Raw genomic sequence first — 15,724 nt, 5'->3', positions numbered from 1 at the left:
CACGCAGTGATGTTTCAGTGTTTTGATTAAGTAATGCTATTGATTGTGGCCGTCATTAGTATGAGTTCTGTGTAATTTTGCTCCCCATAATTTACTGGTGTGTGTTATTGGTAACTGCTGTTACACACAGTACAGAATACACTGTGTCAGTTTGTATCCTGTTTGCTGTTCAGAGGGAAATCTCAACAAAAGTAACTTCAATAATTAATATCGAATTTTCTCAAATATATATTTCCAAATTAACGTGCCTAATTAGGCTGACGACATTTTTTCCACTTACTTATAATTCTACCATTTCTGTTAACTCGCAAGGTTAAGGCCCGTTTGGTTTTACTGTTAACTTCACAAAATTATTGTCAGATGCCCTTTTCCATTAGACACACGCACGGTCGAACTTTGGAATCCTCTCAGAGGGTAACAATAGCGTGTTTCACGGCACGTTAGTGTTATACGTAGCTTTTCTCGTTACAGAACAGAAGTTTCAGTTATTAGGGAATAGTGTTATAAACTCCAGGATGATAAGGACAATGAAAAAAGTTTGTCACCAAATTACCCCAGTCCCGTGTAACATCGCCTCTAGCCTCAATTTGGCGAGGGAGACTATCCACAAATTTCTTCAGGTGTGCCATATCCAGCTAAAGCGTGATTAGATCCAGTAGAGCTATCAAATTCTACGCATGTTGATCGTTAATTTTCACTCGCTATTCCAAAAAACGGTCTTAGACAATTTCTTTGGGACTAAGATAAAGTGATTTAGTGGAGACATCGAGGTGCAATACGGTGCCTGCATATTCATCAATCCACGAAGTGCAGCCCTGTAAAGATGGGTGTTGTTATCCTAGAAGACGGAATAGTCCAAAGCATACACATCATGAAAATGTGGCAGAAAGAGCAACACTTGGTCACCAAAAGTACTGAAATAAACATCCTGGTTCTAGTCCACGGTTCTAGTCCGAATTAATGGTATGAAAACCACTCCAAAAGCATCACAGAACCACTTGCGATTTGATCTACACCTTCCACACATTGCTGATTAAACGCCTTATGGGGTCGTCGGTGAATTCGACGCCTTGCAGCATTTGAAAAGAGGCGTAGTACTGACTCGTCATGCCACACTGTACGCATCCTGTCAGCTACTGTCCAATTTGCGTTTCGTTTGTCCCATTGAACATATGCAGCAGCGTTATATTCTGCTGTCAACAGTGGGCGTTTGCGAGGCCAAATGACTATTTCATGCAGTTCCTTCCGGAATAGATAGACCTGCTTTCACTGAGGCCAGAAAGTCTTGTCGTGTTTGGAACCGATAGTCAATAACAAGGTGTGACACTCGCCTTCTGTCCTTTCTTTCAGGGTCTTTTTACGACTACTTTTCTTTCGTAGTGTTACTTGACTATGAGCAGTTATGTAGACATGGCAGTTACTCTCTTTAGAAACACCAACAAATCGGGTAGTTTTATTCACAATTTTACTATGAGCACTTCCCTACACCATACTCTATCCTGCCATTCTGTCACGTTTCCGTATCCACATGTCTTAGTGCGCCGATTCCATTCAGCCGACCGGGACATACACGCCGCTTCACTGCCATCTCTTACGTGAGCGATTGAGGGCCACATAACGACCCCCATCTACAATGCTCCAAAGCAGTCACTGTGCTCTTTTTTTGGAGGGTGACTAGTGTTTTGTCCGGTCGTCTTGTCAATAAGCCTGATGTCGGAGACAACGGCGTTGCATCTATTAGTGGCAAAGGAGATACGATAACAGGATAGCCTGTCCTCGAAAATAGTGGGCTAGTGGCGATTATCGCTCAAGTTAATTTGAAATTGTAATCTTACTAGTGTTCTCACCGCCGTCCGAACAGGCATTCGACGGCCCAGCGGTACCGACCGACCGCCGTGTCATCCTCACCGATAGGCGTCAGTGAATTGCGGATATGGAGGGGCATGTAGTCAGCACATCTCTCTCCCGGCTGTTGTCAGTTTTCGCGACCGCAGCCGCTACTTGTCAATTAATTTCCTCAGTTGGCTCCACAAGGGCTGAATGCACCCCGCTTGCCAACGGCGCTCGGCTGACGTGGACGTTCACCGATCCAACTGCTAGACAAGCCCTACAGCAAATTTCAGTGATATGACGAGAACCGTTGTCGCCTCTAATTTCATATTACTCAAAATAACTGGTATATAGTAATATTTAATAAACATTTGCGAACTGTACGCACAAAATATTACTACGCAACTTTTGTATTGTTGGTCTCCACGTAAAGTTCATCGAAGCCAGACGATTTGAAGTTCTGATCATCGTACCGTATTCATCTCGACTTTTGTTCTACAAATAGAATTTTTGATTTTTTGTAATTCTATAAACTAGTTTCTTCCCTTTTTATACAAGTAACATTAATTTACTTTCAATTACGAAGTTTTACTTTGGGCCACAGAACCAGACTATACGACTGAAAAGGCTTACTGCAGGTCTGAACTATACCTAACTTAACGATATACAAGCTCACCATTTACACATTTTAATGAGTCACAGCAACTGTTTTTATGTCGTTGATTTACAGTAAATGACAAGTATTTTGGACAGGTCAGGAAAACTGCTGGTGAATCATGTGGATTCCTCCGGCAGATGGAGGGAATATTTTGAAGAGTTGCTCAATGTAGGTGAAAATATGATCAGTAATGTTTCAGATTTCGAGGTACAATGGGATAGGAATGATGATGGAAATAGGATCACATTTGAGGAAGTGGAGAAAATGGTCAGTAGATTGCAGTGCAATAAAGCAACTGGGGTGGATGAAATTAAGTCGAAACTCATCAAATACAGTGGAATGTCTTAAATGGCTACACAGGAGTCGGGAAAGGTTCCATCAGACTGGACAAAAGCAGTAATCACACCAATCTTTAAACATGGAAACAGAAAAGATTGTAACAACTACAGAGCTATCTCTTTAATCAGCGTTGTGGGTAAAATTTTCTCAGGTATTGTTGAAAGGAAAGTGCGAGTATTAGTTGAGGACCAATTGGATGAAAATCAGTGTGGGTTTAGGCCTCTTAGAGGTTGTCAGGACCAGATCTTTAGCTTACGGCAAATAATGGAGAAGTGTTATGAGTGGAACAGGGAATCGTATCTATGCTTTATAGATCTAGAAAAGGCATATGTCCGGGTTCCTAGGAGGAAGTTATTGTCTGTTCTACGAGATTATGGAATAGGAGGCAAACTTTTGCAAGCAATTAAAGGTCTTTACATGGATAGTCAGGCAGCAGTTAGAGTTGACGGTAAATTTAGTTCATGGTTCAGAGTAGTTTCAGGGGTAAGACAAGGCTGTAACCTGTCTCCACTGTTGTTCATACGATTTATGGATCATATGTTGAAAACAATAGACTGGCTGGGTGAGATTAAGATATGTGAACACAAAATAAGCAGCCTTGCATATGCCGATGACTTAGTTGTGATGGCAGATTCGATTGAAAGTTTGCAAAGTAATATTTCAGAGATAGATCAGAAATTTAAGGAATATGGTATGAAGATTAGCATCTCCAAAACGAAAGTAATGTCAGTGGGAAAGAGATATAAACGGATTGAGTGCCAAATAGGAGGAACAGAGTTAGAACAGGTGGACGGTTTCAAGTACTTAGGATGCATATTCTCACAGGATGGCAACATAGTGAAAGAACTGGAAGCGAGGTGTAGCAAAGCTAATGCAGTGAGCGCTAAGCTACGATCTACTCTCTTCTGCAAGAAGGAAGTCAGTGCCAAGACTAAGTTATCTGTGCACCGTTCAATCTTTCGACCAACTTTGTTGTATCGGAGCGAAAGCTGGGTGGATTCAGGTTACCTTATCAACAAGGTTGAGGTTACGGATATGAAAGTAGCTAGGATGATTGCAGGTACTAGTAGATGGGAATAATGGCAGGAGGGTGTCCACAATGAGGAAATCAAAGAAAAACTGGGAATGAACTCTATAGATGTAGCAGTCAGGTCGAACAGGCTGAGATGGTGGGGTCATGTTACACGCATGGGAGAAGCAAGGTTACCCAAGAGAATCATGAGTTCAGCAGTAGAGGGTAGGAGGAGTCGGGGCAGACCAAGGAGAAGGTACTTGGATTCGGTTAAGAATGATTTTGAAGTAATAGGCTTAACATCAGAAGAGGCACCAATGTTAGCACTGAATAGGGGATCATGGAGGAATTTTATAAGGGGGACTATGCTCCAGACTGAACGCTGAAAGGCATAATCAGTCTTAAATGATGATGATGATAATTTAGATTTACAGTTTAATTTTTTTATGAAATAATGTTTTTATACATTATAATTTTACAGTGAGATCGGAAAAGCAACATTAATAGCTGGTCTGGATGTGCTAGAAACACGCAGACAAGCATTTTAATACAATGCTGTATTAATTCAAAAAGAAAATGACAAAATAAATTTAGAGATAGTGTATCGAAACAAGCAACGAAGAGACTGAAACAAACGAACTCTCCACCTCTACTAAATTACTAGTTACATAATGGGCATGCACCTTGAAATGGGACCCTTACCTGCTATTATATCAAGCGAGTCAACTCACTGACGCTCATGCACTTTCTTAGTCCAGTAACTAAGAGTTTTTTGCATATATGGATACGGTGAAGAATACCAGCCCAATGTTAAAAAATAAAATAGCCAGCATTTTTAATTCATTAGTGGAATGTGTTGTTGTCAGGGTGATTCTTGAGGTACTCGGGTTGTTTCTATAGTGAATGTGAAAACTAGCAATTGGTCATTTTCAATACTTAGTGAGACACGTAGATGAAAACATTGTCACCACAACATTCCTTATCACGACCATTTCATGCCACACTTCATCCAGAGCACTTCAAAAGCTTTCCAATGCAAAAACTACTCCATAACAAAGAGCAAATAACCACCACACAATATACCATACGTCGTTACTCTTATAAATGTGGAGTACGACTGAGCTACCTTTGGCGCACAGCGCTGATAGTTATAATAAACTGCATTTTTGTAGAAAATACTGGAACAATATTATCAAATTAACTTACACATTTAATATCCGGTACTTACAAGCAATGAACAAAGTGCGTTATAGGTTCTCAAAAGGTCTGTAAACCATATTTACGACGGTAAAAAGTTTAAATAATACCAAAAAAATAAAAGCGTTCAAAATGTTTAACTCACAAAAGACGTTTATGTTTAACAGAATTACAATTTTTATGCATGCGACATTTTTACACTTACTTTACTTTTTCGTGTCCGGAAATTACAATTAATTTGCCCAGTATTGGGCAATGTGCAATGCTTCTTCTTTAGCCAGCCACAGACCGTCGAGGTGGGCATCGGGGGGGGGGGGGGGGGGGGGCAGGCAGGGCATTGTAGGAGATGTTCCATGTCCTGTCGAGTGCCGCAGTCGCATTTGTCATCATTTTCGTTCAACAAACCCCATTTGATCAGATTAGATTTCACAGGAGCCACCCCAGTTCTGATGCGGTTAAGCATTCTCCAGGTTTTGCAATCACCAGAAACGCCGCTTGGTGGGTCCTCTCTTAGTGGATAGTGGATGGGGGGCTCATCTAAGGCGCAACTAGGAAACGGCGTCTGAATTTGAGTCTGCTGGGGCCACACTCTAGGCCAAATATTGAGTGACGGGCATCAAAGGTCTGTTTTAGCTTCTCGGTATGTTCATGGGCTTTCCTACGTGAGTCAGGGTTTGTGAAACCTGCGGCCCTGTGAAGATTTTCTATGACGGTTGGTTTCATGCAGCCTGTCACTATCCTGCATGTTTCATTCAGGCTAATATCTACCTTTTTTGCGTGAGGGGATCTGCACCATACCGGGCAGGCATATTCGGCAGTTGAGAAGCACAAAGCTTGGGCTGAAGTTCTGACCACGGTAGGTTTGGCACCCCATTTGCTATTGGACAGCTTTCTTATTAGGGAATTTCGTGCTTCTACTTTTTTGCGTGTTTTTTCGCAATGATATTTGTAAGTCAATGTTCTGTCCAGCACGACGCCAAGGTAGGTGGGAGTATCTGTGTGTTCTAGTAATGTCCTATCCCAGGTAACATTGAGCCTGTACTTTGCCTGCCTCGAGTTCACTTGAGTTTTGGAGGGACTGGGTTTTAGAGAATTCTTTTTGTAGTAGGTTGACATTGTAGAAAGGGCGGTTTCTAGTTTCTCCTCAATGGCTTCAAACCTGTTGCCTTGAACTTTTATTGCCAGGTCGTCTGCATAAACAAAAGTTTTAGTTTTGTCTGGAGTTGGTTAGTCATTTGTATATATGTTGAATAGGATTGCGCCAACACGCTCCCTTGGGCGAACCCATTTTTCTGATTCCGCCATCGACTCTTTTTCCCCTCAAGCATTACGAAGTACTGTCTATTTTGGAGCAGGGCTTCGATTATCTTGACTAGATGGTAGTCTTTCAGGGTCTTGTAGGTTTTATGCAGTAGTGTCCGGTGATCTACTGTCTCATAGGCGGAACGTAGGTCGACTAGTGCCAGTCCGGTGATTAGTTTATTCTCAAACCCATCCTCGATATGTTCCGTCAATGCCAGAATTAGACTGGTACACCTGCTTGGTGTGGAATTAGCTTCGAGTCAACGATCTTCTCTATTCTGTTGAGGATCAATCTTTCATAGAGCTTAAACAGGTGGCAGAGAAGGGTTATGGGTCGTTAGCTCTTCGGAGACTCTGGGTCCTTCCCGGGTTTAAGGTGAGCCACAACTTTTGACTTCCTCCTCAGTTTCGGGATTTGAAAGGTTTCACGGCACACGTTAAAAAGTCCAAGTATCCAGTCCCTGGCGCCAAGGCCGAAGGTTTTAATCTGTTCCACGAAACTATCATCAAACCCAGCGGATTTCCCATTCTTCATGGTATTTATGCCATTATTCAACTCTCTCATGGTAAATGGTTTCTGGAAATTGGTGTTTTCCGTTGGCAGTAGGCGTGTGATTTTAGTTTTCTGACGTTTGGAGTTGAACTTGCCGCTTAGAAGGAATTGGTTGGCCACCTGGTTTGGAGTTACGTTGGCCGGGGCCTTGCTTAGCCTTGGGTCACCATCTAGTTTCTTAATCACGTTCCAGGCTATTTTGCTACTGCGGGACATATCCATTCTTTCTAGGGTTGCTATCCACTTCTTCTCGCGTGCCTCGCTGAGGGCTGACATTAAAGCTGTGCCACAGGTGATGGTTTCGTCGCTGAACATTTTTTCAACTAGCTTATCAGATGTTAACCAGTGAATAATCAAATATTACTGAGTACAGTACGGAACATATCTGGAAATTTACAAGTAAACCTTGTTGCTCTGAAAAAAAAAATATCGTTAAATTGACATTAAATCACATGTTTTTTAACGTGCTAATTTTCTTTAAAATGTGGTTTTTTGGACTATTTTAATATATAATTAATAGGATGGTTATCATCTTGTGACTTTGTCTCCGGTTGTCGAACTACATAAACCAACCTAAAAGTAACGTAACTTGAAAATTAGCTTCGTGTACCTCATATGTTATCTGGTATAAATATGGTATCGTACGATTCATTAGATCAGTTTCCCCTGATTATGGTCTGTTACAACCTCCAAGCGCAAACGTCGGGTCTGTCGCAGGACCGGATTAACAGTAGTCAGTGCGCCAAAGATGCAAGCGATGGTCGATCTTTATTCTCTCTTCTAGACGCTCACAGCACGCGTGCTGACTGGTACTTTGCCTACAGGTGGTACCGGGGCCGCGGCGGGCAAAGCGTTGCTGTGGCGACGGACGAGCGCGTGATCCAGGTGGGCGGCAGCCTGTACCTGCGCAGCGCCCAGCTGGAGGACTCTGGCCGCTACACCTGCGTCGTCAACAACAGCGTGGGCAGCGAGCGCGCCTCCACCTCGCTGCTCGTCACCAGTGAGTATGCCGTGCGCGCAACACATAACCACGACCCTTTTAGTACCTCTGTCGTACATTTTTGTAACCAATATGGTGTTTAATCAACTGGAAGCCCATAAATCGATAAATACACGGAATGAAAGTAACAGCACAGTAGACAATGAAACGTAATGAATTTGACTATTTTAGGCCCACCTGTGGAAAGTCACTATGACAGCTCGTCGTTTTACACTGACGTAAAATGAAAGGATTACACCATGAAGCACTGTCTTACACGGATCTGAACTAAATATATTCAGTTGGTCTTTTAAATAAGATGTTAAAAAGCGTCTATTGGCTCGCTCAAACACTAATATCTTAGCTAATAACATGGAAAGTGGAAAAAGACGATATTTCTACTTAGAATTATAAGGCTTCAACACTCCCACTAAAATATTAGGGTCAGTGTAACATTACTCTTTATCTCTGTTGTATTCTCCAACAGGTTATTGAACGTAACTTCTTCTACAATACAATAGCTGGCTGTACAATAGATGTAGACGTCCGTCGATCTAGCCGGAGATGTGGTTCCTCTCGGTCGGCTGGTACTTCGATCGGAGTTGCAATACAGCGGCTTCGGTGATATCTTCTCGGAGACTCTGCTATAGCGGTTTCCATTAGCAGCGGACGAAGACTGGTCTGCCTTCGACCGGCCTGGCCTATATAGTGAGCTGGAGCCAATAGAAACCCGGCGTTGGAATCCGTGGCCGGATATGTCGCGGCGACCTCTACAAGGAAAGGTTCTTATTAATCGACTGGAATCTTCGGCGTGTTTACCTGATGTCTTCGCCTGTTTGGCTGTTAGTTTGTTTCCCTCATAGCGTGGCTGTTATGCGGTGCTGCCTTCCATTTAGGGGAACCCGATGGCAGACAGTACAATCTCCAAATCCGTTACTCCAGTTGGCCAATCATAACTAGTAGATCTCGTCAATTCGTAGATTTGAAGATTCTGTGTTCCTACAGTACCGCATTGTGATGCGGACAACGAAGGTTTTAACTAACAACAATTAACTACGGATCAAGGAAAGGTACCATTCATCACGGTATAAGTGTATATGTGTGGGTGTGGGGGCACTTTATCAGGGGATAATTATATATTTTTCTTTTTATAACTATATTTTATGATTTTGGTTGGGGTGGCTTCAAATATTGTGGGTTGGCATGAGACTTTTAATTAACTTATACCTCGATAACACTCGCACGGACATCGGCTGCCCCGAAGTAGGTACGATATAATATTTTTTAAACACAACGCGCGACTCACCGCTTTCCAATAAATAGTTTGCGTGAGCGCTGCTATTTAGAAAAGAAAATATGCGTATTCTTACGCAAACTGTAATTATTAATATGGGTCTCAGGGGCTACTGGTTATTTATGTACCAAATTATATAAAAATTAACTGAGATATTGCGGACTGTAATGATTTTCAATATTTCTTGTTCATTATTTGCAAGGCAAAACTGGAGAGAATCTCGTCTGCCCTTAGGCGGCCAAAATGAAACATACTGAATTCATTCAGTGCTTTGAATTTTGGTAACTGAAATTAATTTTAACTTCGAAATTAATGAAAGGTCAAAATTGAAAAGTCTCTCGCATTTACATTTAATAACATGAATCGTCAGCGTAATGGACGACTAAATCCTGCTAGGGGAGATGAGCTCCCTGCACTACGAAGTTCTATAAAAAATTTGTTAATTATAATTAATGGTTGCGATCAGGAGAGGTGACAACTAAGTCAATAATACACACTTCCTAATAACAATTTCTATTATATATTTTTCAAAAATACAGATAAAACTTACGTTAATTATCAGACAGCACTACAATGAGGGCCTACCGCTAGACGAAACAAAAACAGGAGAGATAGCTCAATCAAAGCATTGTCTCTGATCTTCTTGGCCTATGTTACACAGAGATTATACCAAAAAAATTGTGTTTTGTTAATTACATCGATATTTGAGTTTTGATGATAATAACTTACGGTCTTTACTATTTATTATACATTGCACACACGTACACAGTCTTGAAATAATTTATAATTCACATGTCTCATAACAAAAACTTCCTTTCCCTTTCTGCAAATGTCCATTTATGTGTCGTACCGTCGCACGTTTCAATTCAAAATCCCCTTCCACGAAAAATTTGAGTTACAGTTAGATTTAGAACAAATCCCGCATGCTACAGGTCATAACGAATTTACGAGTATTTACAATGAAATTTCATGTATATTGCAAACACGGCGCGAATGATTAAACTAAACATAATCTCGAGATCAGTGCAATTTCACCCCGATTCTATTGAAACACACACTTCAACGCGTCTGCATCTCACGAGCGCTACCGATCAATTGTGTAATTCATATATTACGCCTAGCGCATGTATATCACCAAAAGCGTAAGTAATTCATAAGACAATGTTAGCAGATAAAGATTATTTTCATTTTTCAGTGTAGCTATTGCTGCTTGACTATCAATACTGAATATGAAATCAAACAAAAGCATGGGTGAAGTTTCAAAAATTGAATGAAATAGTAAATAACTTAATGTGTGAGGGTTTATTAGTAAATTCCAGGGGACGTCCATTTTTATAAGGCCAAAGCAAGCAATGAAGTAAATTTTCATGTTATGTCTCTAAAAAAAAATCAGTTTAAATAATGATGCACCCATTTTATAACAAGATTACTGTATTCACGCTGCAAATTATTTTAATAAAGCAGTCCATGTAAATGACAATAGTATAGTGTAAAGGAGATGTTACAGAAACTGACAAGCCTGTTCCACGAAACCACTAGTGCTAAGTACTGTCCAGTCTCACAAAGCTAAGTATCATGAATCCGGCCAATAACTTACATGGAAAATTCAATCTTCCTCTGTCAGCAATAATATTAGAGTTGTTTTGGGTACATACTCATTGTAAATCACGAACTGTGAAACATTAGAAATTCGATCAAAGGTGACAAAAACGAGATTAAGTGTGTTGCTTTTAGTTACAGTTTTGATGTCAGTGTGATCTATGAAGGTGAATGTCTTCCACAGTCTCAGTGATTTCATTTATATACGTTAACAAACGCGCAGCAAGAGACAGCCATAATAACACTTCGATTACTAAATTGAAAAGTTACATCATAAACAGCAAATTTCACGCATTGTTGCTTTCAACCTGAATTTAATCCTTATACGTGAACGATGATGTGTACCTCTGACTTACAATTAGTGTTCATTAATCAAGTTATAAGGATTCACTGACATTTGTGATAGCCAACATGGTGCTTGATGCAGTCTATTGCTGACATGTACTCATGTAATAAGTCTCTCTCTTACTCGTAAATTCTTTCATGGCTGATGTGATCCTTTTTGTGATCGACAATATAATATTGCTCTATCCTGGTGTATTTACTCTACTAGTATAACCCCACATGATTCGTTTACATTAAAATTGGAATTATAATGTTCCTAAACCGGTATCTACAATCAACATATTTAGTAACTGCATAGTGAATTTTTCCCCTTATACAATAAAGGTAGAATGTTAGACAAATTTTGTTAATGATATATATATATATATATATATATATATATATATATATATATATATAACTACTTCTTCCTTCTCGTAGTCAAAACAAATGGCATGCTTGGAACAAGAGTAATATAAGGCTGTTTAACCAAGAGTCCTGTAGTCTCAGCTATACTCCATGTCTTCCAAACCAAAATGTTAGCATCTGGAAATGCTTCAAGGCCACCATAATCTGCGTGATTGCCCCGTACAACAGCAAGTGTCAACCAGGTACTACCTCCAAACACTGCTTGTACATCACAGGTAAAGTTCAGATGGAGTCTACGATAAACATTTATACACACACACACACACACACACACACACATATATATATATATATATATATATATATATATATATATATATATATATATATGTGTGTGTGTGTGTGTGTGTGTGTGTGTGTGTGTGTGTGTGTGTGTGTGTTGTGTGTGTGTGTGTCTCCTGTGTAAAACTGAAACTAAATCCGTGTTTATGGCATAATTACGAGGTGTAGGAAAGAGATGTATCTTGTTCAGTCTTATTCAGTTACAGGAGTAAAATACTGACAATAGTCGTACAAAAGTTACAATGCCAAGAAACATAGCTAAATTAGACTGAACAAGATACACCACTCCCCTGCGATTCGAAGTTATGCTATAAATACGGATTTTGTTTCAGCCTTTACAGGGGAGAAAAATAAATACGTAGCTTGCTGCCCTTGAGATGTGTCACAGGCGACATCTGGAGCCGGACTAAGTGGCTAACTATGCTGAACCGAACGGTCACTTTTTTCAAAATAAACAAACAGGCAACTATTGCGCTATTGACTGCCTGAATATACACTTATAAATATGAGAATAAATCTTTTAAATACAAAAACATGCACGTACTTTGAGCAATATATACTACTAAAAAAACACAGGAAAAACTAAATAAGTAACTTCCTGCCCTGGAGATGTGTCACTGGTGATATGTTTAAGCTAGACTTCAGAGGGCACTTTATAAAAATAAAGCCAACTTTCATTACTTGATTGAACGAGGCGACCCACTTTCCGACATCTTGAGTGGCATAAAGCAAATTGAATCGTCGTCTCGATTGTTAAAACGAAATGCATCATAAAGTAATTTACCTCAGCAACTTAAAAGTGTTGACGAAGACTGAATGAGTGACTAACAATAGTAAACTATCACCATTAAGTCTCAATAGAGCTTCTCTTGCGATGGGCATTTGACTCCATAGAGACTTCTTCCTCAGAACTTTAACTTAATATGGCAGCATGATGATGCAGTTACCTCACAGGAATCATTTCGATAAACAGTGTCCCAGTATTTCAACTGTGTAAATATCTGTACAGCAAAATTCTGTTACGTCACTTTTGAGGACAACGAAATTCTGAACACTTTACTATCGTGCCTCAAAAAGAACTAGCACTATTGTTCTACATGCTTGTAATGTCTCAGCGCGTCTGAACCTATCACAGCTTCCAACCATCAGCAGCGTTATCTTTTAGAGAAATATATGAACTTAAAGCTTGACAGAAATTATTTCTCTAAAATGAAAACATCGCTATTACAAGTTAGTTGTACTTGTTACTTGCCACACTTTGAAATATAACGCTTTATCGTAGATTATTCTTACGACAAATAAAATTATTGTGATTATTTCTGGTTCTCGAATGAATGAAGATTGAAATACACAATATTGGAACTATGGTCATGTAGAATGCAGTAGATATCACAATTGGGATAGAAACATTTGTTTCTTTGTCACTTGGCGTGTGGTTCAGGATCTTGGTGTGCTTGTTGGCAGAGCAGCTGTCGGCCTACATGAGCCCGCAGGTACAGGTCGTGGACGTGGGGAAGACGGCGGTGTTCAACTGCACTACGGACGGCCACCCCAAGCAGTCGGTTGTCTGGCTCAAGGATGCACAGCTGCTCACCCCCTCCAGCAGGGTGCGCCTGCTCGCCTCAGAGGTAGGCAGCCTAACTGACCGTTGGTTATTCTTTATTCTTCTCACTCTGCGAGTGGTATCACTATATTTTGTTAGCGTATCTGACGATTGCAACCAATTTACATTTCGTTAGTATGTAGAGAGCAAATAACAGCTGACCAAGGCACAGTATGGTGAGTCAGGTAAGATGTAAAGCTCCTTTTATTTCTTGAATGGTTCAAGATAAAGAAAACACGATTTTGGCAAATTATGCTATCCCGAGTGGCATGTAACTTGTTTAATCATATCTCATCTCAAATACTGAGGTGAATACATTTTTTTTTAGATAGAACAATGTACTCTTTTTATCGGTTTCCGAGAGCTCTTGAAACGGTAAGTACAGTGATATATTCCTTGTTAACGTTAGGGTTGAAACACTGTGCAAAAATATTCGAGAAGTGTGCTAAAATTGAAGTCCATTATGGTGCAAACACCACCAAGTGGGGCTCTCGTGCGAGACTCTGTCGTATCAAACTTCCAACTTATTACTTGCTTCAGCCATAACTATGTACACATTTTAAAAAGTTTTCCTAAGCTAGAAGTTAGCAAATTTTTCCATTTTCAACAACCATTTCTGATACTTCATGTTGTATTACATATTGATACCAACCCACTGACGTTCAACAGTTGGTAACAGAATTTCCGTAAGAGGCTGACAACAGACACATGGGATCCTTTGGACCCAATGGTGCGTGCCCACTGAGCCACAGCTCCAGGAGGTCTGGACTACGAGTGTCCTCTGCCACCACGATAAAAGATGGCTGGTGGCAGACACACAATCGACTTGCACTTGGAGCCTCATCGCTTCCCTACCATAGTTCATGCTTTTGTTCAGAGAGTCTCATCCTAGTTGACATTATGATAGCTGGACTCTGATTCTTGCTGAGTTATTTGTAATTAGTCTTCGTACACTTGTAGAAATACAAGTAACTCTTCTGCTCACTGTGTTAACAGTTCCTGTGACGATAGTTGCCGCACCACTGTGTAGCCCATCTCTCCTTGCAGTTGTGTATGGAGTCATACACAATACTTTATGTATGTTGTATAAGGCAGGGCTAGACCTGTCTTCTTTCGAATACATTGATAGAGAATGACATGAGACCCCTACTTGGAGAGATTTACAACCCAACAGCCGATTTTGGCCACCTTGCCTTTCAGTTTTAATACACTTCGAGGATATACTTTTGTGAAATTTTCAGCGCCTACGTTAACAAGCGTTATATCATTTTACTCACGTATTCGTGAGCTTTTGAATTCCGTTAAAGAAACTATAGCATTCTATTTTTTAAAAAAAAGCATACCTGCTTCCATATCTCGATTGGTAAAAGAGTTAAGAACATTAACCTTACAAAAAAGTAACAGCATTTGACGAGAACTTCGGTTTGAAACTACAACTATTCATGAAATAGAAGAATTGTTGCCCGCATCTCGTGGTCGTGCGGTAGCGTTCTCGCTTCCCACGCCCGGGTTCCCGGGTTCGATTCCCGGCGGGGGTCAGGGATTTTCTCTGCCTCGTGATGGCTGGGTGTTGTGTGCTGTCCTTAGGTTAGTTAGGTTTAAGTAGTTCTAAGTTCTAGGGGACTTATGACCACAGCAGTTGAGTCCCATAGTGCTCAGAGCCATTTGAAGAATTGTTGCGTCTGAAGCAAATCGTCCTATATGTGGAGCTATAATCTTGTAAAATGTGAATGATTATTTTGCAAGCTTTTGTACACTCTGATACGAGGGTAGTTGTGATATTGGTAGGACATCATTGTATCAGTTCTCTTAGTCTCTTACACAAACTACTTGCCGATGACCATACCACTCGAGCAAGAATAATATGTGATTTAATCTTCTTCTGATGTTGAATCGCAAGAATAACTTTATTTTCTAACGTCTTTCCTATCGAAACGACAGAGGATGAAAACGCATCCCAATCGTGGAAGTCGGACATCGTCTCCTGCATTTCTAATCAGTAAACCATGACCTTCGGAGAGTAGTAGATTGCACAGCATGCTGCTGACAGCGTCACTAATTTCCTGACACTGTAATAACATAGCTAAAGTTGCTGAACACACTATTTAAATGTTTGTGGGTATTGATTGTGCTATCTGGCATACTCGCTCCTTAGTTGCAAACCATATTAAGTACAATCAGTGACTGTCATGTTTAGTGAATTCTGGTGTCATTCAGAAAATGGAAGCACCCCATACGATTACGCAAGTTAAAGAAAATGATAATGTCATACAATGGACATGTTTTACTGAAATGATAATTAATAGGTGTTGCCCAATCAGTT

Source organism: Schistocerca cancellata, chromosome 2, assembly GCF_023864275.1.
Source record: "Schistocerca cancellata isolate TAMUIC-IGC-003103 chromosome 2, iqSchCanc2.1, whole genome shotgun sequence".
Lineage (NCBI taxonomy): Eukaryota > Metazoa > Arthropoda > Insecta > Orthoptera > Acrididae > Schistocerca > Schistocerca cancellata.
The sequence above is the reverse complement of the archived record's forward strand: the minus strand, read 5'-3'. Positions refer to the sequence as shown.